Here is a 24089-nt window from a genome sequence, read left to right as displayed (position 1 = left end):
CAGTGAGAGTCAGCACCTTCAGGAACTGTATCCCAGTGAGAGTCAGCACCTTCAGGAACTGTATCCCAGTGAGAGTCAGCACATTCAGGAACTGTACCCCAGTGAGAGTCAGCACCTTCAGAAACTGTGTCCCAGTGAGAGTCAGCACCTTCAGGAACTGTATCGCAGTGAGAGTCAGCACCTTCAGGAACTGTATCCCAGTGAGAGTCAGCACCTTCAGGAACTGTATCCCAGTGAGAGTCAGCACCTTCAGGAACTGTATCCCAGTGAGAGTCAGCACCTTCAGGAACTGTATCCCAGTGAGAGTCAGCACCTTCAGGAACTGTATCCCAGTGAGGGTCAGCACGTTCAGGAACTGTATCCCAGTGAGAGTCACCACCTTCAGGATCTGTATCCCAGTGAGAGTCAGCACCTTCAGGAACTGTATCCCAGTCAGAGTCAGCACCTTCAGGAACTGTATCCCAGTGAGAGTCAGCACCTTCAGGAACTGTATCCCAGTGAGAGTCAGCACCTTCAGGAACTGTATCCCAGTGAGAGTCAGCACCTTCAGGAACTGTATCCCAGTGAGAGTCAGCACCTTCAGGAACTGTATCCCAGTGAGAGTCAGCACCTTCAGGAACTGTATCCCAGTGAGAGTCAGCACCTTCAGTAACTGTATCCCAGTGAGAGTCAGCACCTTCAGGAACTGTATCCCAGTGAGAGTCAGAACCTTCAGGAACTGTATCCCAGTGAGAGTCAGCACATTCAGGATCTGTATCCCAGTGAGTGTCAGCACCTTGAGGATCTGTCCCCCAGTGAGAGTCAGCACCTTCAGGAACTGTATCCCAGTGAGAGTCAGCACCTTCAGGAACTGTATCCCAGTGAGAGTCAGCACCTTCAGAAACTGTGTCCCAGTGAGAGTCAGCACCTTCAGGAACTGTATCCCAGTGAGAGTCAGCACCTTCAGGAACTGTATCCCAGTGAGAGTCAGCACCTTCAGGATCTGTATCCCAGTGAGAGTCAGCACCTTCAGGAACTGTATCCCAGTGAGAGTCAGCACCTTCAGAAACTGTGTCCCAGTGAGAGTCAGCACCTTCAGGAACTGTATCCCAGTGAGAGTCAGCACCTTCAGGAACTGTATCCCAGTGAGAGTCAGCACCTTCAGGAACTGTATCCCAGTGAGAGTCAGCACCTTCAGGAACTGTATCCCAGTAAGAGTCAGCACCTTCAGGAACTGTATCCCAGTGAGAGTCAGCACCTTCAGGAACTGTATCCCAGTGAGAGTCAGCACCTTCAGGAACTGTATCCCAGTGAGAGTCAGCACCTTCAGAAACTGTATCCCAGTGAGAGTCAGCACCTTCAGGAACTGTATCCCAGTGAGAGTCAGCACCTTCAGGAACTGTATCCCAGTGAGGGTCAGCACGTTCAGGAACTGTATCCCAGTGAGAGTCACCACCTTCAGGATCTGTATCCCAGTGAGAGTCAGCACCTTCAGGAACTGTCCCCCAGTGAGAGTCAGCACCTTCAGGAACTGCATCCCAGTGAGAGTCAGCACCTTCAGGAACTGTATCTCAGTGAGAGTCAGCACCTTCAGGAACTGTATCTCAGTGAGAGTCAGCACCTTCAGGAACTGTATCCCAGTGAGAGTCAGCACCTTCAGGAACTGTATCCCAGTGAGAGTCAGCACCTTCAGGAACTGTATCCCAGTGAGAGTCAGCACCTTCAGGAACTGTATCTCACTGAGAGTCAGCACCTTCAGGAACTGTATCCCAGTGAGAGTCAGCACCTTCAGGAACTGTATCCCAGTGAGAGTCAGCACCTTCAGCAATGTCCCCCAGTGAGAGTCAGCACCTTCAGGAACTGTATCCCAGTGAGAGTCAGCACCTTCAGGAACTGTATCCCAGTGAGAGTCAGCACGTTCAGGAACTGTATCCCAGTGAGAGTCACCACCTTCAGGAACTGTATCCCAGTGAGAGTCAGCACCTTCAGGAACTGTATCCCAGTGAGAGTCAGCACGTTCAGGAACTGTATCCCAGTGAGAGTCACCACCTTCAGGATCTGTATCCCAGTGAGAGTCAGCACCTTCAGGAACTGTCCCCCAGTGAGAGTCAGCACCTTCAGGAACTGTATCCCAGTGAGAGTCAGCACCTTCAGGAACTGTATCCCAGTGAGAGTCAGCACCTTCAGGAACTGTATCCCAGTGAGAGTCAGCACCTTCAGTAACTGTATCCCAGTGAGAGTCAGCACCTTCAGGAACTGTATCCCAGTGAGAGTCAGCACCTTCAGGAACTGTGTCCCAGTGAGAGTCAGCACCTTCAGGAACTGTATCCCAGTGAGAGTCAGCACCTTCAGGAACTGTATCCCAGTGAGAGTCAGCACCTTCAGGAACTGTATCCCAGTGAGGGTCAGCACCTTCAGTTTCTGTATCCCAGTGAGGGTCAGCACCTTCAGGAACTGTATCCCAGTGAGGGTCAGCACCTTCAGGAACTGTATCCCAGTGAGAGTCAGCACCTTCAGGATCTATATCCCAGTGAGTGTCAGCACCTTCAGGAACTGTATCCCTGTGAGAGTCAGCACCTTCAGGAACTGTATCCCAGTGAGGGTCAGCACCTTCAGGAACTGTATCCCAGTGAGAGTCAGCACCTTCAGGAACTGTATCCCAGTGAGAGTCAGCACCTTCAGGAACTGTATCCCAGTGAGAGTCAGCACCTTCAGGAACTGTATCCCAGCGAGTTTCAGCACCTTCAGGAACTGTATCCCAGTGAGAGTCAGCACCTTCAGGAACTGTATCCCAGTGAGAGTCAGCACCTTCAGGAACTGTATCCCAGTGAGATTCAGCACCTTCAGGATCTATATCCCAGTGAGAGTCAGCACCTTCAGGAACTGTATCCCAGTGAGAGTCAGCACCTTCAGGAACTGTATCCCAGTGAGAGTCAGCACCTTCAGGAACTGTATCCCAGTGAGAGTCAGCACCTTCAGGAACTGTGTCCCAGTGAGAGTCAGCACCTTCAGGAACTGTATCCCAGTGAGAGTCAGCACCTTCAGGAACTGTATCCCAGTGAGAGTCAACACCTTCAGGAACTGTATCCCAGTGAGGGTCAGCACCTTCAGTTTCTGTATCACAGTGAGGGTCAGCACCTTCAGGAACTGTATCCCAGTGAGAGTCAGCACCTTCAGGAACTGTATCCCAGTGAGAGTCAGCACCTTCAGGAACTGTGTCCCAGTGAGAGTCAGCACCTTCAGGAACTGTATCCCAGTGAGAGTCAGCACCTTCAGGAACTGTATCCCAGTGAGAGTCAACACCTTCAGGAACTGTATCCCAGTGAGGGTCAGCACCTTCAGTTTCTGTATCCCAGTGAGGGTCAGCACCTTCAGGAACTGTATCCCAGTGAGGGTCAGCACCTTCAGGAACTGTATCCCAGTGAGAGTCAGCACCATCAGGATCTGTATCCCAGTGAGTGTCAGCACCTTCAGGAACTGTATCCCAGTGAGAGTCAGCACCTTCAGGAACTGTATCCCAGTGAGTGTCAGCACCTTCAGGAACTGTATCCCAGTGAGAGTCAGCACCTTCAGGAACTGTATCCCAGTGAGGGTCAGCACCTTCAGGAACTGTATCCCAGTGAGAGTCAGCACCTTCAGGAACTGTATCCCAGTGAGAGTCAGCACCTTCAGGAACTGTATCCCAGTGAGAGTCAGCACCTTCAGGAACTGTATCCCAGCGAGTTTCAGCACCTTCAGGAACTGTATCCCAGTGAGAGTCAGCACCTTCAGGAACTGTATCCCAGTGAGAGTCAGCACCTTCAGGAACTGTATCCCAGTGAGAGTCAGCACCTTCAGGATCTATATCCCAGTGAGAGTCAGCACCTTCAGGAACTGTATCCCAGCGAGTTTCAGCACCTTCAGGAACTGTATCCCAGTGAGAGTCAGCACCTTCAGGAACTGTATCCCAGTGAGAGTCAGCACCTTCAGGAACTGTATCCCAGCGAGTTTCAGCACCTTCAGGAACTGTATCCCAGTGAGAGTCAGCACCTTCAGGAACTGTATCCCAGTGAGAGTCAGCACCTTCAGGAACTGTATCCCAGTGAGAGTCAGCACCTTCAGGATCTATATCCCAGTGAGAGTCAGCACCTTCAGGAACTGTATCCCAGTGAGAGTCAGCACCTTCAGGAACTGTATCCCAGTGAGAGTCAGCACCTTCAGGAACTGTATCCCAGTGAGAGTCAGCACCTTCAGGAACTGTGTCCCAGTGAGAGTCAGCACCTTCAGGAACTGTATCCCAGTGAGAGTCAGCACCTTCAGGAACTGTATCCCAGTGAGAGTCAGCACCTTCAGGAACTGTATCCCAGTGAGGGTCAGCACCTTCAGTTTCTGTATCCCAGTGAGGGTCAGCACCTTCAGGAACTGTATCCCAGTGAGAGTCAGCACCTTCAGGAACTGTATCCCAGTGAGAGTCAGCACCTTCAGCAACTGTGTCCCAGTGAGAGTCAGCACCTTCAGGAACTGTATCCCAGTGAGAGTCAGCACCTTCAGGAACTGTATCCCAGTGAGAGTCAGCACCTTCAGGAACTGTATCCCAGTGAGGGTCAGCACCTTCAGTTTCTGTATCCCAGTGAGGGTCAGCACCTTCAGGAACTGTATCCCAGTGAGGGTCAGCACCTTCAGGAACTGTATCCCAGTGAGAGTCAGCACCTTCAGGATCTATATCCCAGTGAGTGTCAGCACCTTCAGGAACTGTATCCCAGTGAGAGTCAGCACCTTCAGGAACTGTATCCCAGTGAGGGTCAGCACCTTCAGGAACTGTATCCCAGTGAGAGTCAGCACCTTCAGGAACTGTATCCCAGTGAGAGTCAGCACCTTCAGGAACTGTATCCCAGTGAGAGTCAGCACCTTCAGGAACTGTATCCCAGCGAGTTTCAGCACCTTCAGGAACTGTATCCCAGTGAGAGTCAGCACCTTCAGGAACTGTATCCCAGTGAGAGTCAGCACCTTCAGGAACTGTATCCCAGTGAGAGTCAGCACCTTCAGGATCTATATCCCAGTGAGAGTCAGCACCTTCAGGAACTGTATCCCAGCGAGTTTCAGCACCTTCAGGAACTGTATCCCAGTGAGAGTCAGCACCTTCAGGAACTGTATCCCAGTGAGAGTCAGCACCTTCAGTAACTGTGTCCCAGTGAGAGTCAGCACCTTCAGGAACTGTATCCCAGTGAGAGTCAGCACCTTCAGGAATTGTATCCCAGTGAGAGTCAGCACCTTCAGGAACTGTATCCCAGTGAGAGTCAGCACCTTCAGTAACTGTGTCCCAGTGAGAGTCAGCACCTTCAGGAACTGTATCCCAGTGAGAGTCAGCACCTTCAGTAACTGTGTCCCAGTGAGAGTCAGCACCTTCAGGAACTGTATCCCAGTGAGAGTCAGCACCTTCAGGAACTGTATCCCAGCGAGTTTCAGCACCTTCAGGAACTGTATCCCAGTGAGAGTCAGCACCTTCAGTAACTGTATCCCAGTGAGAGTCAGCACCTTCAGGAACTGTATCCCAGTGAGAGTCAGCACCTTCAGGAACTGTATCCCAGTGAGAGTCAGCACCTTCAGGAATTGTATCCCAGTGAGAGTCAGCACCTTCAGGAACTGTATCCCAGTGAGAGTCAGCACCTTCAGGAACTGTATCCCAGTGAGAGTCAGCACCTTCAGGAACTGTATCCCAGTGAGAGTCAGCACCTTCAGGAAATGTTTCCCAGTAAGAGTCAGCACCTTCAGGAACTGTATCCCAGTGAGAGTCAGCACCTTCAGGAAATGTTTCCCAGTGAGAGTCAGCACCTTCAGGAACTGTATCCCAGTGAGAGTCAGCACCTTCAGGAACTGTATCCCAGTGAGAGTCAGCACCTTCAGGAACTGTATCCCAGTGAGAGTCAGCACCTTCAGGAACTGTATCCCAGTGAGAGTCAGCACCTTCAGGAAATGTTTCCCAGTGAGAGTCAGCACCTTCAGGAACTGTATCCCAGTGAGAGTCAGCACCTTCAGGAACTGTATCCCAGTGAGAGTCAGCACCTTCAGGAACTGTATCCCAGTGAGAGTCAGCACCTTCAGGAACTGTATCCCAGTGAGAGTCAGCACCTTCAGGAACTGTCCCCCAGTGAGAGTCAGCACCTTCAGGAACTGTATCCCAGTGAGAGTCAGCACCTTCAGGAACTGTATCCCAGTGAGAGTCAGCACCTTCAGGAAATGTTTCCCAGTGAGAGTCAGCACCTTCAGTAACTGTATGCCAGTGAGAGTCAGCACCTTCAGGAACTGTATCCCAGTGAGAGTCAGCACCTTCAGGATCTGTCCCCCAGTGAGAGTCAGCACCTTCAGGAACTGTATGCCAGTGAGAGTCAGCACCTTCAGGATCTGTATCCCAGTGACAGTCACCACCTTCAGGATCTGTCCCCCAGTGAGAGTCAGCACCTTCAGGAACTGTATCCCAGTGAGAGTCAGCACCTTCAGTAACTGTATGCCAGTGAGAGTCAGCACCTTCAGGATCTGTATCCCAGTGACAGTCACCACCTTCAGGATCTGTCCCCCAGTGAGAGTCAGCACCTTCAGGAACTGTATCCCAGTGAGAGTCAGCACCTTCAGGATCTGTATCCCAGTGACAGTCACCACCTTCAGGATCTGTCCCCCAGTGAGAGTCAGCACCTTCAGGAACTGTATCCCAGTGAGAGTCAGCACTTTCAGGATCTGTCCCCCAGTGAGAGTCAGCACCTTCAGGATCTGTCCCCCAGTGAGAGTCAGCACCTTCAGGAACTGTATCCCAGTGAGAGTCAGCACCTTCAGGATCTGTATCCCAGTGAGAGTCAGCACCTTCAGGATCTGTATCCCAGTGAGAGTCAGCACCTTCAGGAACTGTATCCCAGTGAGAGTCAGCACCTTCAGGATCTGTATCCCAGTGAGAGTCAGCACCTTCAGGATCTGTATCCCAGTGAGAGTCAGCACCTTCAGGAACTGTATCCCAGTGAGAGTCAGCACCTTCAGGAACTGTATCCCAGTGAGAGTCAGCACCTTCAGGATCTGTATCCCAGTGAGAGTCAGCACCTTCAGGAACTGTATCCCAGTGAGAGTCAGCACCTTCAGGATCTGTCCCCCAGTGAGAGTCAGCATCTTCAGGATCTGTCCTCCACTGAGAGTCAGCACCTTCAGGAACTGTATCCCAGTGAGAGTCAGCACCTTCAGGATCTGTATCCCAGTGAGAGTCAGCACCTTCAGGATCTGTATCCCAGTGACAGTCACCTCCTTCAGGATCTGTCCCCCAGTGAGAGTCAGCACCTTCAGGAACTGTATCCCAGTGAGAGTCAGCACCTTCAGGAACTGTATCCCAGTGAGAGTCAGCACCTTCAGGAACTGTATCCCAGTGAGAGTCAGCACCGTCAGGAACTGTATCCCAGTGAGTGTCAACACCTTCAGGAACTGTATCCCAGTGAGAGTCAGCACCTTCAGGATCTGTATCCCAGTGAGAGTCAGCACCTTCAGGATCTGTATCCCAGTGAGAGTCAGCACCTTCAGGAACTGTATCCCAGTGAGAGTCAGCACCTTCAGGAACTATATCCCAGTGAGAGTCAGCACCTTCAGGAACTGTATCCCAGTGAGAGTCAGCACCTTCAGGAACTGTATCCCAGTGAGAGTCAGCACCTTCAGGAACTGTATCCCAGTGAGAGTCAGCACCTTCAGGAACTGTATCCCAGTGAGAGTCAGCACCTTCAGGAACTGTCCCCCAGTGAGAGTCAGCACCTTCAGGAACTGTATCCCAGTGAGAGTCAGCACCTTCAGGATCTGTATCCCAGTGAGAGTCAGCACCTTCAGGAACTGTATCCCAGTGAGAGTCAGCACCTTCAGGAACTGTATCCCAGTGAGAGTCAGCACCTTCAGGAACTGTATCCCAGTGAGAGTCAGCACCTTCAGGAACTGTATCCCAGTGAGAGTCAGCACCTTCAGGAACTGTATCCCAGTGAGAGTCAGCACCTTCAGGAACTGTCCCCCAGTGAGAGTCAGCACCTTCAGGAACTGTATCCCAGTGAGAGTCAGCACCTTCAGGAACTGTATCCCAGTGAGAGTCAGCACCTTCAGGAACTGTATCCCAGTGAGAGTCAGCACCTTCAGGAACTGTCCCTCAGTGAGAGTCAGCACCTTCAGGAACTCTTCCCCAGTGAGAATCAGCTCCTTCAGGATCTGTGTCCCAGTGAGCGTCAGCACCTTCAGGAACTGTATCCCAGTGAGAGTCAGCACCTTCAGGAACTGTATCCCAGTGAGAGTCAGCACCTTCAGGAACTGTCCCTCAGTGAGAGTCAGCACCTTCAGGAACTGTATCCCAGTGAGAGTCAGCACCTTCAGGAACTGTATCCCAGTGAGAGTCAGCACCTTCAGGAACTGTCCCCCAGTGAGAGTCAGCACCTTCAGGAACTGTATCCCAGTGAGAGTCAGCACCTTCAGGAACTGTATCCCAGTGAGAGTCAGCACCTTCAGGAACTGTATCCCAGTGAGAGTCAGCACCTTCAGGAACTGTCCCTCAGTGAGAGTCAGCACCTTCAGGAACTCTTCCCCAGTGAGAATCAGCTCCTTCAGGATCTGTGTCCCAGTGAGCGTCAGCACCTTCAGGAACTGTATCCCAGTGACAGTCACCACCTTCAGGATCTGTCCCTCAGTGAGCGTCAGCAACTTCAGGAACTCTAACCCAGTGAGAGTCAGCACCTTCAGGAACTGTATCCCAGTGAGAATCAGCACCTTCAGGAACTGTATCCCAGTGAGAGTCAGCGCCTTCAGAAAATGTTTCCCAGTGAGAGTCAGCACCTTCAGGAACTGTATCCCAGTGAGAGTCAGCACCTTCAGGAACTGTATCCCGGTGAGAGTCAGCACCTTCAGGAAATGTTTCCCAGTGAGAGTCAGCACCATCAGGAACTGTGTCCCAGTGAGAGTCAGCACCTTCAGGAATTGGCACCCAGTGAGAGTCAGCACCTTCAGGAACTGTATCCCAGTGAGAGTCAGCACCTTCAGGAACTGTATCCCAGTGAGAGTGAGCACCTTCAGGAACTGTATCCCAGTGAGAGTCAGCACCTTCAGGAAATGTTTCCCAGTGAGAGTCAGCACCTTCAGGAACTGTCCCCCAGTGAGAGTCAGCACCTTCAGGAACTGTATCCCAGTGAGAGTCAGCACCTTCAGGAACTGTATCCCAGTGAGAGTCAGCACCTTCAGGAAATGTTTCCCAGTGAGAGTCAGCACCTTCAGGAACTGTCCCCCAGTGACAGTCACCACCTTCAGGATCTGTCCCCCAGTGAGAGTCAGCACCTTCAGGATCTGTATCCCAGAGACAGTCACCGCCTTCAGGATCTGTCCCCCAGTGAGAGTCAGCACCTTCAGGAACTGTCCCCCAGTGAGAGTCAGCACCTTCAGGATCTGTCCCCCAGTAAGAGTCAGCACCTTCAGGAACTGTCCCCCAGTGAGAGTCAGCACCTTCAGGAACTGTATCCCAGTGAGAGTCAGCACCTTCAGGAACTGTATCCCAGTGAGAGTCAGCACCTTCAGGAACTGTATCCCAGTGAGAGTCAGCACCTTCAGGAACTGTATCCCAGTGAGAGTCAGCACCTTCAGGAACTGTCCCCCAGTGAGAGTCAGCACCTTCAGGATCTGTCCCCCAGTAAGAGTCAGCACCTTCAGGAACTGTCCCCCAGTGAGAGTCAGCACCTTCAGGAACTGTATCCCAGTGAGAGTCAGCACCTTCAGGAACTGTCCCCCAGTGAGAGTCAGCACCTTCAGGAACTGTATCCCAGTGAGAGTCAGCACCTTCAGGAACTGTATCCCAGTGACAGTCACCACCTTCAGGATCTGTCCCCCAGTGAGAGTCAGCACCTTCAGGATCTGTCCCCCAGTAAGAGTCAGCACCTTCAGGAACTGTCCCCCAGTGAGAGTCAGCACCTTCAGGAACTGTATCCCAGTGAGAGTCAGCACCTTCAGGAACTGTATCCCAGTGAGAGTCAGCACCTTCAGGATCTGTCCCCCAGTGAGAGTCAGCACCTTCAGGATCTGTATCCCAGTGAGAGTCAGCACCTTCAGGAACTGTATCCCAGTGAGAGTCAGCACCTTCAGGAACTGTATCCCAGTGAGAGTCAGCACCTTCAGGATCTGTATCCCAGTGAGAGTCAGCACCTTCAGGAACTGTATCCCAGTGAGAGTCAGCACCTTCAGGATCTGTATCCCAGTGAGAGTCAGCACCTTCAGGAACTGTATCCCAGTGAGAGTCAGCACCTTCAGGAACTGTATCCCAGTGAGAGTCAGCACCTTCAGGAACTGTATCCCAGTGAGAGTCAGCACCTTCAGGATCTGTCCCCCAGTGAGAGTCAGCACCTTCAGGATCTGTATCCCAGTGAGAGTCAGCACCTTCAGGAACTGTATCCCAGTGAGAGTCAGCACCTTCAGGATCTGTCCCCCAGTGAGAGTCAGCACCTTCAGGAACTGTCCCCCAGTGAGAGTCAGCACCTTCAGGAACTGTATCCCAGTGAGAGTCAGCACCTTCAGGAACTGTATCCCAGTGAGAGTCAGCACCTTCAGGAACTGTATCCCAGTGAGAGTCAGCACCTTCAGGATCTGTCCCCCAGTGAGAGTCAGCACCTTCAGGAACTGTATCCCCGTGAGAGTCAGCACCTTCAGGATCTGTATCCCAGTAAGAGTCAGCACCTTCAGGAACTGTATCCCAGTGAGAGTCAGCACCTTCAGGAAATGTTTCCCAGTGAGAGTCAGCACCTTCAGGAACTGTCCCCCAGTGACAGTCACCACCTTCAGGATCTGTCCCCCAGTGAGAGTCAGCACCTTCAGGATCTGTATCCAAGAGACAGTCACCGCCTTCAGGATCTGTCCCCCAGTGAGAGTCAGCACCTTCAGGAACTGTCCCCCAGTGAGAGTCAGCACCTTCAGGATCTGTATCCCAGTGACAGTCACCAACTTCAGGATCTGTCCCCCAGTGAGAGTCAGCACCTTCAGGATCTGTCCCCCAGTAAGAGTCAGCACCTTCAGGAACTGTCCCCCAGTGAGAGTCAGCACCTTCAGGAACTGTATCCCAGTGAGAGTCAGCACCTTCAGGAACTGTATCCCAGTGAGAGTCAGCACCTTCAGGATCTGTCCCCCAGTGAGAGTCAGCACCTTCAGGATCTGTCCCCCAGTGAGAGTCAGCAACTTCAGGATCTGTATCCCAGTGAGAGTCAGCACCTTCAGGATCTGTATCCCAGTGAGAGTCAGCACCTTCAGGAACTGTATCCCAGTGAGAGTCAGCACCTTCAGGAACTGTATCCCAGTGAGAGTCAGCACCTTCAGGATCTGTCCCCCAGTGAGAGTCAGCACCTTCAGGATCTGTATCCCAGTGAGAGTCAGCACCTTCAGGAACTGTATCCCAGTGAGAGTCAGCACCTTCAGGATCTGTCCCCCAGTGAGAGTCAGCACCTTCAGGATCTGTCCCCCAGTGAGAGTCAGCACCTTCAGGATCTGTATCCCAGTGAGAGTCAGCACCTTCAGGATCTGTCCCCCAGTGAGAGTCAGCACCTTCAGGAACTGTATCCCCGTGAGAGTCAGCACCTTCAGGATCTGTATCCCAGTGAGAGTCAGCACCTTCAGGAACTGTATCCCCGTGAGAGTCAGCACCTTCAGGAACTGTATCCCAGTGAGAGTCAGCACCTTCAGGATCTGTCCCCCAGTGAGAGTCAGCACCTTCAGGATCTGTCCCCCAGTGAGAGTCAGCACCTTCAGGATCTGTATCCCAGTGAGAGTCAGCACCTTCAGGATCTGTCCCCCAGTGAGAGTCAGCACCTTCAGGATCTGTCCCCCAGTGAGAGTCAGCACCTTCAGGATCTGTCCCCCAGTGAGAGTCAGCACCTTCAGGAACTGTATCCCCGTGAGAGTCAGCACCTTCAGGATCTGTATCCCAGTGAGAGTCAGCACCTTCAGGAACTGTATCCCCGTGAGAGTCAGCACCTTCAGGAACTGTATCCCAGTGAGAGTCAGCACCTTCAGGATCTGTCCCCCAGTGAGAGTCAGCACCTTCAGGATCTGTCCCCCAGTGAGAGTCAGCACCTTCAGGAACTGTATCCCCGTGAGAGTCAGCACCTTCAGGAACTGTATCCCAGTGAGAGTGAGCACCTTCAGGAACTGTATCCCAGTGAGAGTCAGCACCTTCAGGATCTGTATCCCAGTGAGAGTCAGCACCTTCAGGAACTGTATCCCAGTGAGAGTCAGCACCTTCAGGAACTGTATCCCAGTGAGAGTCAGCACCTTCAGGAACTGTATCCCAGTGAGAGTCAGCACCTTCAGGAACTGTATCCCAGTGAGAGTCAGCACCTTCAGGAACTGTATCCCAGTGAGAGTCAGCACCTTCAGGAACTGTCCCCCAGTGAGAGTCAGCACCTTCAGGAACTGTATCCCAGTGAGAGTCAGCACCTTCAGGAACTGTATCCCAGTGAGAGTCAGCACCTTCAGGAACTGTATCCCAGTGAGAGTCAGCACCTTCAGGAACTGTCCCTCAGTGAGAGTCAGCACCTTCAGGAACTCTTCCCCAGTGAGAATCAGCTCCTTCAGGATCTGTGTCCCAGTGAGCGTCAGCACCTTCAGGAACTGTATCCCAGTGAGAGTCAGCACCTTCAGGAACTGTATCCCAGTGAGAGTCAGCACCTTCAGGAACTGTCCCTCAGTGAGAGTCAGCACCTTCAGGAACTGTATCCCAGTGAGAGTCAGCACCTTCAGGAACTGTATCCCAGTGAGAGTCAGCACCTTCAGGAACTGTCCCCCAGTGAGAGTCAGCACCTTCAGGAACTGTATCCCAGTGAGAGTCAGCACCTTCAGGAACTGTATCCCAGTGAGAGTCAGCACCTTCAGGAACTGTATCCCAGTGAGAGTCAGCACCTTCAGGAACTGTCCCTCAGTGAGAGTCAGCACCTTCAGGAACTCTTCCCCAGTGAGAATCAGCTCCTTCAGGATCTGTGTCCCAGTGAGCGTCAGCACCTTCAGGAACTGTATCCCAGTGACAGTCACCACCTTCAGGATCTGTCCCTCAGTGAGCGTCAGCAACTTCAGGAACTCTAACCCAGTGAGAGTCAGCACCTTCAGGAACTGTATCCCAGTGAGAATCAGCACCTTCAGGAACTGTATCCCAGTGAGAGTCAGCGCCTTCAGAAAATGTTTCCCAGTGAGAGTCAGCACCTTCAGGAACTGTATCCCAGTGAGAGTCAGCACCTTCAGGAACTGTATCCCGGTGAGAGTCAGCACCTTCAGGAAATGTTTCCCAGTGAGAGTCAGCACCTTCAGGAACTGTGTCCCAGTGAGAGTCAGCACCTTCAGGAATTGGCACCCAGTGAGAGTCAGCACCTTCAGGAACTGTATCCCAGTGAGAGTCAGCACCTTCAGGAACTGTATCCCAGTGAGAGTGAGCACCTTCAGGAACTGTATCCCAGTGAGAGTCAGCACCTTCAGGAAATGTTTCCCAGTGAGAGTCAGCACCTTCAGGAACTGTCCCCCAGTGAGAGTCAGCACCTTCAGGAACTGTATCCCAGTGAGAGTCAGCACCTTCAGGAACTGTATCCCAGTGAGAGTCAGCACCTTCAGGAAATGTTTCCCAGTGAGAGTCAGCACCTTCAGGAACTGTCCCCCAGTGACAGTCACCACCTTCAGGATCTGTCCCCCAGTGAGAGTCAGCACCTTCAGGATCTGTATCCCAGAGACAGTCACCGCCTTCAGGATCTGTCCCCCAGTGAGAGTCAGCACCTTCAGGAACTGTCCCCCAGTGAGAGTCAGCACCTTCAGGATCTGTATCCCAGTGACAGTCACCACCTTCAGGATCTGTCCCCCAGTGAGAGTCAGCACCTTCAGGATCTGTCCCCCAGTGAGAGTCAGCACCTTCAGGATCTGTATCCCAGTGACAGTCACCACCTTCAGGATCTGTCCCCCAGTGAGAGTCAGCACCTTCAGGAACTGTATCCCAGTGAGAGTCAGCACCTTCAGGAACTGTATCCCAGTGAGAGTCAGCACCTTCAGGATCTGTCCCCCAGTGAGAGTCAGCACCTTCAGGATCTGTATCCCAGTGAGAGTCAGCACCTTCAGGATCTGTATCCCAGTGAGAGTCAGCACCTTCAGGAACTGTATCCCAGTGAGAGTCAGCACCTTCAGGAACTGTATCCCAGTGAGAGTCAGCACCTTCAGGAACTGTATCCCAGTGAGAGTCAGCACCTTCAGGATCTGTCCCCCAGTGAGAGTCAGCACCTTCAGGATCTGTATCCCAGTGAGAGTCAGCACCTTCAGGAACTGTATCCCAGTGAGAGTCAGCACCTTCAGGAACTGTCCCCCAGTGAGAGTCAGCACCTTCAGGAACTGTATCCCAGTGAGAGTCAGCACCTTCAGGAACTGTATCCCAGTGAGAGTCAGCACCTTCAGGAACTGTATCCCAGTGAGAGTCAGCACCTTCAGGATCTGTCCCCCAGTGAGAGTCAGCACCTTCAGGATCTGTCCCCCAGTGAGAGTCAGCACCTTCAGGAACTGTATCCCCGTGAGAGTCAGCACCTTCAGGATCTGTATCCCAGTAAGAGTCAGCACCTTCAGGAACTGTATCCCAGTGAGAGTCAGCACCTTCAGGAAATGTTTCCCAGTGAGAGTCAGCACCTTCAGGAACTGTCCCCCAGTGACAGTCAGCACCTTCAGGATCTGTATCCCAGAGACAGTCACCGCCTTCAGGATCTGTCCCCCAGTGAGAGTCAGCACCTTCAGGAACTGTCCCCCAGTGAGAGTCAGCACCTTCAGGATCTGTATCCCAGTGACAGTCACCACCTTCAGGATCTGTCCCCCAGTGAGAGTCAGCACCTTCAGGAACTGTCCCCCAGTGAGAGTCAGCACCTTCAGGAACTGTATCCCAGTGAGAGTCAGCACCTTCAGGAACTGTATCCCAGTGAGAGTCAGCACCTTCAGGATCTGTCCCCCAGTGAGAGTCAGCACCTTCAGGATCTGTCCCCCAGTGAGAGTCAGCACCTTCAGGATCTGTATCCCAGTGAGAGTCAGCACCTTCAGGATCTGTATCCCAGTGAGAGTCAGCACCTTCAGGAACTGTATCCCAGTGAGAGTCAGCACCTTCAGGAACTGTATCCCAGTGAGAGTCAGCACCTTCAGGAACTGTATCCCAGTGAGAGTCAGCACCTTCAGGAACTGTATCCCAGTGAGAGTCAGCACCTTCAGGATCTGTATCCCAGTGAGAGTCAGCACCTTCAGGAACTGTATCCCAGTGAGAGTCAGCACCTTCAGGAACTGTATCCCAGTGAGAGTCAGCACCTTCAGGATCTGTCCCCCAGTGAGAGTCAGCACCTTCAGGAACTGTATCCCCGTGAGAGTCAGCACCTTCAGGAACTGTATCCCAGTGAGAGTCAGCACCTTCAGGAACTGTATCCCAGTGAGAGTCAGCACCTTCAGGAACTGTATTCCAGTGAGAGTCAGCACCTTCAGGAACTGTATCCCAGTGAGAGTCAGCACCTTCAGGAACTGTATCCCAGTGAGAGTCAGCACCTTCAGGAACTGTATTCCAGTGAGAGTCAGCACCTTCAGGAACTGTATTCCAGTGAGAGTCAGCACCTTCAGGAACTGTATCCCAGTGAGAGTCAGCACCTTCAGGAACTGTATTCCAGTGAGAGTCAGCACCTTCAGGAACTGTATCCCAGTGAGAGTCAGCACCTTCAGGAACTGTATTCCAGTGAGAGTCAGCACCTTCAGGAACTGTATCCCAGTGAGAGTCAGCACCTTCAGGAACTGTATCCCAGTGAGAGTCAGCACCTTCAGGAACTGTATTCCAGTGAGAGTCAGCACCTTCAGGATCTGTCCCCCAGTGAGAGTCAGCACCTTCAGGAACTGTATCCCCGTGAGAGTCAGCACCTTCAGGATCTGTATCCCAGTGAGAGTCAGCACCTTCAGGAACTGTATCCCAGTGAGAGTCAGCACCTTCAGGATCTGTATCCCAGTGAGAGTCAGCACCTTCAGGATCTGTATCCCAGTGAGAGTCAGCACCTTCAGGAACTGTATCCCAGTGAGAGTCAGCACCTTCAGGACCTGTATCCCAGTGAGAGTCAGCACCTTCAGGATCTGTATCCCAGTGAGAGTCAGCACCTTCAGGAACTGTATCCCAGTGAGAAACAGCACCTTCAGGAACTGTATCCCAGTGAGAGTCAGCACCTTCAGGAACTGTATCCCAGTGAGAGTCAGCACCTTCAGGATCTGTCCCCCAGTGAGAGTCAGCACCTTCAGGATCTGTATCCCAGTGAGAGTCAGCACCTTCAGGAACTGTATCCCAGTGAGAGTCAGCACCTTCAGGAACTGTATCCCAGTGAGAGTCAGCACCTTCAGGAACTGTATCCCAGTGAGAGTCAGCACCTTCAGGATCTGTCCCCCAGTGAGAGTCAGCACCTTCAGGATCTGTATCCCAGTGAGAGTCAGCACCTTCAGGAACTGTATCCCAGTGAGAGTCAGCACCTTCAGGATCTGTATCCCAGTGAGAGTCAGCACCTTCAGGATCTGTATCCCAGTGACAGTCACCACCTTCAGGATCTGTCCCCCAGTGAGAGTCAGCACCTTAAGGAACTGTATCCCAGTGAGAGTCAGCACCTTCAGGAACTGTATCCCAGTGAGAGTCAGCACCTTCAGGAACTGTATCCTAGTGAGAGTCAGCACCTTCAGGATCTGTATCCCAGTGAGAGTCAGCACCTTCAGGAACTGTATCCCAGTGAGAGTCAGCACCTTCAGGATCTGTCCCCCAGTGAGAGTCAGCACCTTCAGGATCTGTATCCCAGTGAGAGTCAGCACCTTCAGGAACTGTATCCCAGTGAGAGTCAGCACCTTCAGGATCTGTATCCCAGTGAGAGTCAGCACCTTCAGGATCTGTATCCCAGTGACAGTCACCACCTTCAGGATCTGTATCCTAGTGAGAGTCAGCACCTTCAGGATCTGTATCCCAGTGACAGTCACCACCTTCAGGATCTGTATCCCAGTGAGAGTCAGCACCTTAAGGAACTGTATCCCAGTGAGAGTCAGCACCTTCAGGAACTGTATCCCAGTGAGAGTCAGCACCTTCAGGAACTGTATCCTAGTGAGAGTCAGCACCTTCAGGATCTGTATCCCAGTGAGAGTCAGCACCTTCAGGAACTGTATCCCAGTGAGAGTCAGCACCTTCAGGATCTGTATCCCAGTGAGAGTCAGCACCTTCAGGATCTGTATCCCAGTGAGAGTCAGCACCTTCAGGAACTGTATCCCAGTGAGAGTCAGCACCTTCAGGAACTGTATCCCAGTGAGAGTCAGCACCTTCAGGAACTGTATCCCAGTGAGAGTCAGCACCTTCAGGATCTGTATCCCAGTGAGAGTCAGCACCTTCAGGAACTGTCCCCCAGTGAGAGTCAGCACCTTCAGGAACTGTATCCCAGTGAGAGTCAGCACCTTCAGGAACTGTATCCCAGTGAGAGTCAGCACCTTCAGGATCTGTATCCCAGTGAGAGTTAGCACCTTCAGGATCTGTATCCCAGTGAGAGTCAGCACCTTCAGAAACTGTATCCCAGTGAGAGTCAGCACCTTCAGGAACTGTATCCCAGTGAGAGTCAGCACCTTGAGGAACTGTATCCCAGTGAGAGTCAGCACCTTCAGGAACTGTCCCCCAGTGAGAGTCAGCACCTTCAGGAACTGTATCCCAGTGAGAGTCAGCACCTTCAGGAACTGTATCCCAGTGAGAGTCAGCACCTTCAGGAACTCTTCCCCAGTGAGAATCAGCTCCTTCAGGATCTGTACCCCAGTGAGAGTCAGCACCTTCAGGAACTCTTCCCCAGTGAGAATCAGCTCCTTCAGGATCTGTGTCCCAGTGAGCGTCAGCACCTTCAGGAACTGTATCCCAGTGACAGTCACCACCTTCAGGATCTGTCCCTCAGTGAGCGTCAGCAACTTCAGGAACTCTAACCCAGTGAGAGTCAGCACCTTCAGGAACTGTATCCCAGTGAGAATCAGCACCTTCAGGAACTGTATCCCAGTGAGAGTCAGCACCTTCAGGAACTGTATCCCAGCGAGAGTCAGCAGCTTCAGGAACTGTATCCCAGTGAGAGTCAGCACCTTCAGGAACTGTATCCCAGTGAGAGTCAGCACCTTCAGGAACTGTACCCCAGTGAGAGTCAGCACCTTCAGGAACTGTATCCCAGTGAGAGTCAGCACCTTCAGGAACTGTATCCCAGTGAGAGTCAGCACCTTCAGGAACTGTATCCCAGTGAGAGTCAGCACCTTCAGGAACTGTATCCTAGTGAGAGTCAGCACCTTCAGGATCTGTATCCCAGTGAGAGTCAGCACCTTCAGGAACTGTATCCCAGTGAGAGTCAGCACCTTCAGGAAATGTTTCCCAGTGAGAGTCAGCACCTTCAGGAACTGTATCCCAGCGAGAGTCAGCACCTTCAGGAACTGTATCCCTGTGAGAGTCAGCACCTTCAGGAACTGTATCCCAGTGAGAGTCAGCGCCTTCAGGAAATGTTTCCCAGTGAGAGTCAGCACCTTCAGGAACTGTATCCCAGTGAAAGTCAGCACCTTCAGGAACTGTATCCCAGTGAGAGTCAGCACTTTCAGGAACTGTATCCCAGTGAGAGTCAGCACCTTCAGGAACTGTATCCCAGTGAGAGTCAGCACCTTCAGGAACTGTATCCCAGTGAGAGTCAGCACCTTCAGGATCTGTCCCCCAGTGAGAGTCAGCACCTTCAGGAACTGTATCCCAGTGAGAGTCAGCACCTTCAGGAACTGTATCCCAGTGAGAGTCAGCACCTTCAGGATCTGTCCCCCAGTGAGAGTCAGCACCTTCAGGAACTGTATCACAGTGAGAGTCAGCACCTTCAGGAACTGTATCCCAGTGAGAGTCAGCACCTTCAGGATCTGTCCCCCAGTGAGAGTCAGCACCTTCAGGAACTGTATCACAGTGAGAGTCTGCACCTTCAGGATCTGTCCCCCAGTGAGAGTCAGCACCTTCAGGAACTGTATCCTAGTGAGAGTCAGCACCTTCAGGAACTGTATCACAGTGAGAGTCAGCACCTTCAGGAAATGTTTCCCAGTGAGAGTCAGCACCTTCAGGAACTGTATCCCAGTGAGAGTCAGCACCTTCAGGAATTGGCACCCAGTGAGAGTCAGCACCTTCAGGAACTGTATCCCAGTGAGAGTCAGCACCTTCAGGAACTGTATCCCAGTGAGAGTGAGCACCTTCAGGAACTGTATCCCAGTGAGAGTCAGCACCTTCAGGAAATGTTTCCCAGTGAGAGTCAGCACCTTCAGGAACTGTCCCCCAGTGAGAGTCAGCACCTTCAGGAACTGTATCCCAGTGAGAGTCAGCACCTTCAGGAACTGTATCCCAGTGAGAGTCAGCACCTTCAGGATCTGTATCCCAGTGAGAGTCTGCACCTTCAGGATCTGTCCCCCAGTGAGAGTCAGCACCTTCAGGAACTGTATCCTAGTGAGAGTCAGCACCTTCAGGAACTGTATCACAGTGAGAGTCAGCACCTTCAGGAAATGTTTCCCAGTGAGAGTCAGCACCTTCAGGAACTGTATCCCAGTGAGAGTCAGCACCTTCAGGAATTGGCACCCAGTGAGAGTCAGCACCTTCAGGAACTGTATCCCAGTGAGAGTCAGCACCTTCAGGAACTGTATCCCAGTGAGAGTGAGCACCTTCAGGAACTGTATCCCAGTGAGAGTCAGCACCTTCAGGAAATGTTTCCCAGTGAGAGTCAGCACCTTCAGGAACTGTCCCCCAGTGAGAGTCAGCACCTTCAGGAACTGTATCCCAGTGAGAGTCAGCACCTTCAGGAACTGTATCCCAGTGAGAGTCAGCACCTTCAGGAAATGTTTCCCAGTGAGAGTCAGCACCTTCAGGAACTGTCCCCCAGTGACAGTCAGCACCTTCAGGATCTGTATCCCAGAGACAGTCACCGCCTTCAGGATCTGTCCCCCAGTGAGAGTCAGCACCTTCAGGAACTGTCCCCCAGTGAGAGTCAGCACCTTCAGGATCTGTATCCCAGTGACAGTCACCACCTTCAGGATCTGTCCTCCAGTAAGAGTCAGCACCTTCAGGAACTGTCCCCCAGTGAGAGTCAGCACCTTCAGGAACTGTATCCCAGTGAGAGTCAGCACCTTCAGGAACTGTATCCCAGTGAGAGTCAGCACCTTCAGGATCTGTCCCCCAGTGAGAGTCAGCACCTTCAGGAACTGTCCCCCAGTGAGAGTCAGCACCTTCAGGAACTGTATCCCAGTGAGAGTCAGCACCTTCAGGAACTGTATCCCAGTGAGAGTCAGCACCTTCAGGAACTGTATCCCAGTGAGAGTCAGCACCTTCAGGATCTGTATCCCAGTGAGAGTCAGCACCTTCAGGATCTGTATCCCAGTGAGAGTCAGCACCTTCAGGATCTGTATCCCAGTGAGAGTCAGCACCTTCAGGATATGTATCCCAGTGAGAGTCAGCACCTTCAGGAACTGTATCCCAGTGAGAGTCAGCACCTTCAGGATCTGTATCCCAGTGAGAGTCAGCACCTTCAGGATCTGTATCCCAGTGAGAGTCAGCACCTTCAGGAACTGTATCCCAGTGAGAGTCAGCATCTTCAGGATCTGTATCCCAGTGAGAGTCAGCACCTTCAGGATCTGTATCCCAGTGAGAGTCAGCACCTTCAGGAACTGTATCCCAGTGAGAGTCAGCACCTTCAGGATCTGTATCCCAGTGAGAGTCAGCACCTTCAGGATCTGTATCCCAGTGAGAGTCAGCACGTTCAGGAACTGTATCCCAGTGAGAGTCAGCACCTTCAGGAACTGTATCACAGTGAGAGTCAGCACCTTCAGGAACTGTATCCCAGTGAGAGTCAGCACCTTCAGGAAATGTTTCCCAGTGAGAGTCAGCACCTTCAGGAACTGTATCCCAGTGAGAGTCAGCACCTTCAGGAATTGGCACCCAGTGAGAGTCAGCACCTTCAGGAACTGTATCCCAGTGAGAGTCAGCACCTTCAGGATCTGTATCCCAGTGAGAGTCAGCACCTTCAGGATCTGTATCCCAGTGAGAGTCAGCACCTTCAGGAACTGTATCCCAGTGAGAGTCAGCACCTTCAGGATCTGTATCCCAGTGAGAGTCAGCACCTTCAGGATCTGTATCCCAGTGAGAGTCAGCACGTTCAGGAACTGTATCCCAGTGAGAGTCAGCACCTTCAGGAACTGTATCCCAGTGAGAGTCAGCACCTTCAGGATCTGTATCCCAGTGAGAGTCAGCACCTTCAGGATCTGTATCCCAGTGAGAGTCAGCACCTTCAGGAACTGTATCCCAGTGAGAGTCAGCATCTTCAGGATCTGTATCCCAGTGAGAGTCAGCACCTTCAGGATCTGTATCCCAGTGAGAGTCAGCACCTTCAGGAACTGTATCCCAGTGAGAGTCAGCACCTTCAGGATCTGTATCCCATTGAGAGTCAGCACCTTCAGGATCTGTATCCCAGTGAGAGTCAGCACGTTCAGGAACTGTATCCCAGTGAGAGTCAGCACCTTCAGGAACTGTATCCCAGTGAGAGTCAGCACCTTCAGGATCTGTATCCCAGTGAGAGTCAGCACCTTCAGGAACTGTATTCCAGTGAGAGTCAGCACCTTCAGGAACTGTATCCCAGTGAGAGTCAGCACCTTCAGGAACTGTATCCCAGTGAGAGTCAGCACCTTCAGGATCTGTCCCCCAGTGAGAGTCAGCACCTTCAGGATCTGTCCCCCAGTGAGAGTCAGCACCTTCAGGAACTGTATCCCAGTGAGAGTCAGCACCTTCAGGATCTGTCCCCCAGTGAGAGTCAGCACCTTCAGGATCTGTATCCCAGTGAGAGTCAGCACGTTCAGGAACTGTATCCCAGTGAGAGTCAGCACCTTCAGGAACTGTATCCCAGTGAGAGTCAGCACCTTCAGGATCTGTATCCCAGTGAGAGTCAGCACCTTCAGGAACTGTATTCCAGTGAGAGTCAGCACCTTCAGGAACTGTATCCCAGTGAGAGTCAGCACCTTCAGGAACTGTATCCCAGTGAGAGTCAGCACCTTCAGGATCTGTCCCCCAGTGAGAGTCAGCACCTTCAGGATCTGTCCCCCAGTGAGAGTCAGCACCTTCAGGAACTGTATCCCAGTGAGAGTCAGCACCTTCAGGATCTGTCCCCCAGTGAGAGTCAGCACCTTCAGGATCTGTATCCCAGTGAGAGTCAGCACCTTCAGGATCTGTATCCCAGTGAGAGTCAGCACCTTCAGGATCTGTCCCCAAGTGAGAGTCAGCACCTTCAGGATCTGTATCCCAGTGAGAGTCAGCACCTTCAGGATCTGTCCCCCAGTGAGAGTCAGCACCTTCAGGATCTGTCCCCCAGTGAGAGTCAGCACCTTCAGGAACTGTCCCCCAGTGAGAGTCAGCACCTTCAGGAACTGTATCCCAGTGAGAGTCAGCACCTTCAGGAACTGTATCCCAGTGAGAGTCAGCACCTTCAGGAACTGTATCCCAGTGAGAGTCAGCACCTTCAGGATCTGTCCCCCAGTGAGAGTCAGCACCTTCAGGATCTGTCCCCCAGTGAGAGTCAGCACCTTCAGGAACTGTATCCCCGTGAGAGTCAGCACCTTCAGGATCTGTATCCCAGTGAGAGTCAGCACCTTCAGGAACTGTATCCCAGTGAGAGTCAGCACCTTCAGGATCTGTATCCCAGTGAGAGTCAGCACCTTCAGGATCTGTATCCCAGTGAGAGTCAGCACCTTCAGGAACTGTATCCCAGTGAGAGTCAGCACCTTCAGGATCTGTATCCCAGTGAGAGTCAGCATCTTCAGGATCTGTATCCCAGTGAGAGTCAGCACCTTCAGGAACTGTATCCCAGTGAGAGTCAGCACCTTCAGGACCTGTATCCCAGTGAGAGTCAGCACCTTCAGGATCTGTATCCCAGTGAGAGTCAGCACCTTCAGGAACTGTATCCCAGTGAGAGTCAGCACCTTCAGGAACTGTCCCCCAGTGAGAGTCAGCACCTTCAGGAACTGTATCCCAGTGAGAGTCAGCACCTTCAGGATCTGTATCCCAGTGAGAGTCAGCACCTTCAGGAACTGTATCCCAGTGAGAGTCAGCACCTTCAGGAACTGTATCCCAGTGAGAGTCAGCACCTTCAGGAACTGTATCCCAGTGAGAGTCAGCACCTTCAGGAACTGTATCCCAGTGAGAGTCAGCACCTTCAGGAACTGTATCCCAGTGAGAGTCAGCACCTTCAGGAACTGTCCCCCAGTGAGAGTCAGCACCTTCAGGAACTGTATCCCAGTGAGAGTCAGCACCTTCAGGAACTGTATCCCAGTGAGAGTCAGCACCTTCAGGAACTGTATCCCAGTGAGAGTCAGCACCTTCAGGAACTGTCCCTCAGTGAGAGTCAGCACCTTCAGGAACTCTTCCCCAGTGAGAATCAGCTCCTTCAGGATCTGTGTCCCAGTGAGCGTCAGCACCTTCAGGAACTGTATCCCAGTGAGAGTCAGCACCTTCAGGAACTGTATCCCAGTGAGAGTCAGCACCTTCAGGAACTGTCCCTCAGTGAGAGTCAGCACCTTCAGGAACTGTATCCCAGTGAGAGTCAGCACCTTCAGGAACTGTATCCCAGTGAGAGTCAGCACCTTCAGGAACTGTCCCCCAGTGAGAGTCAGCACCTTCAGGAACTGTATCCCAGTGAGAGTCAGCACCTTCAGGAACTGTATCCCAGTGAGAGTCAGCACCTTCAGGAACTGTATCCCAGTGAGAGTCAGCACCTTCAGGAACTGTCCCTCAGTGAGAGTCAGCACCTTCAGGAACTCTTCCCCAGTGAGAATCAGCTCCTTCAGGATCTGTGTCCCAGTGAGCGTCAGCACCTTCAGGAACTGTATCCCAGTGACAGTCACCACCTTCAGGATCTGTCCCTCAGTGAGCGTCAGCAACTTCAGGAACTCTAACCCAGTGAGAGTCAGCACCTTCAGGAACTGTATCCCAGTGAGAATCAGCACCTTCAGGAACTGTATCCCAGTGAGAGTCAGCGCCTTCAGAAAATGTTTCCCAGTGAGAGTCAGCACCTTCAGGAACTGTATCC

Source organism: Heterodontus francisci, unplaced genomic scaffold (assembly GCF_036365525.1).
Source record: "Heterodontus francisci isolate sHetFra1 unplaced genomic scaffold, sHetFra1.hap1 HAP1_SCAFFOLD_695, whole genome shotgun sequence".
Classification (NCBI taxonomy): Eukaryota; Metazoa; Chordata; class Chondrichthyes; order Heterodontiformes; family Heterodontidae; genus Heterodontus; species Heterodontus francisci.
The sequence above is the reverse complement of the archived record's forward strand: the minus strand, read 5'-3'. Positions refer to the sequence as shown.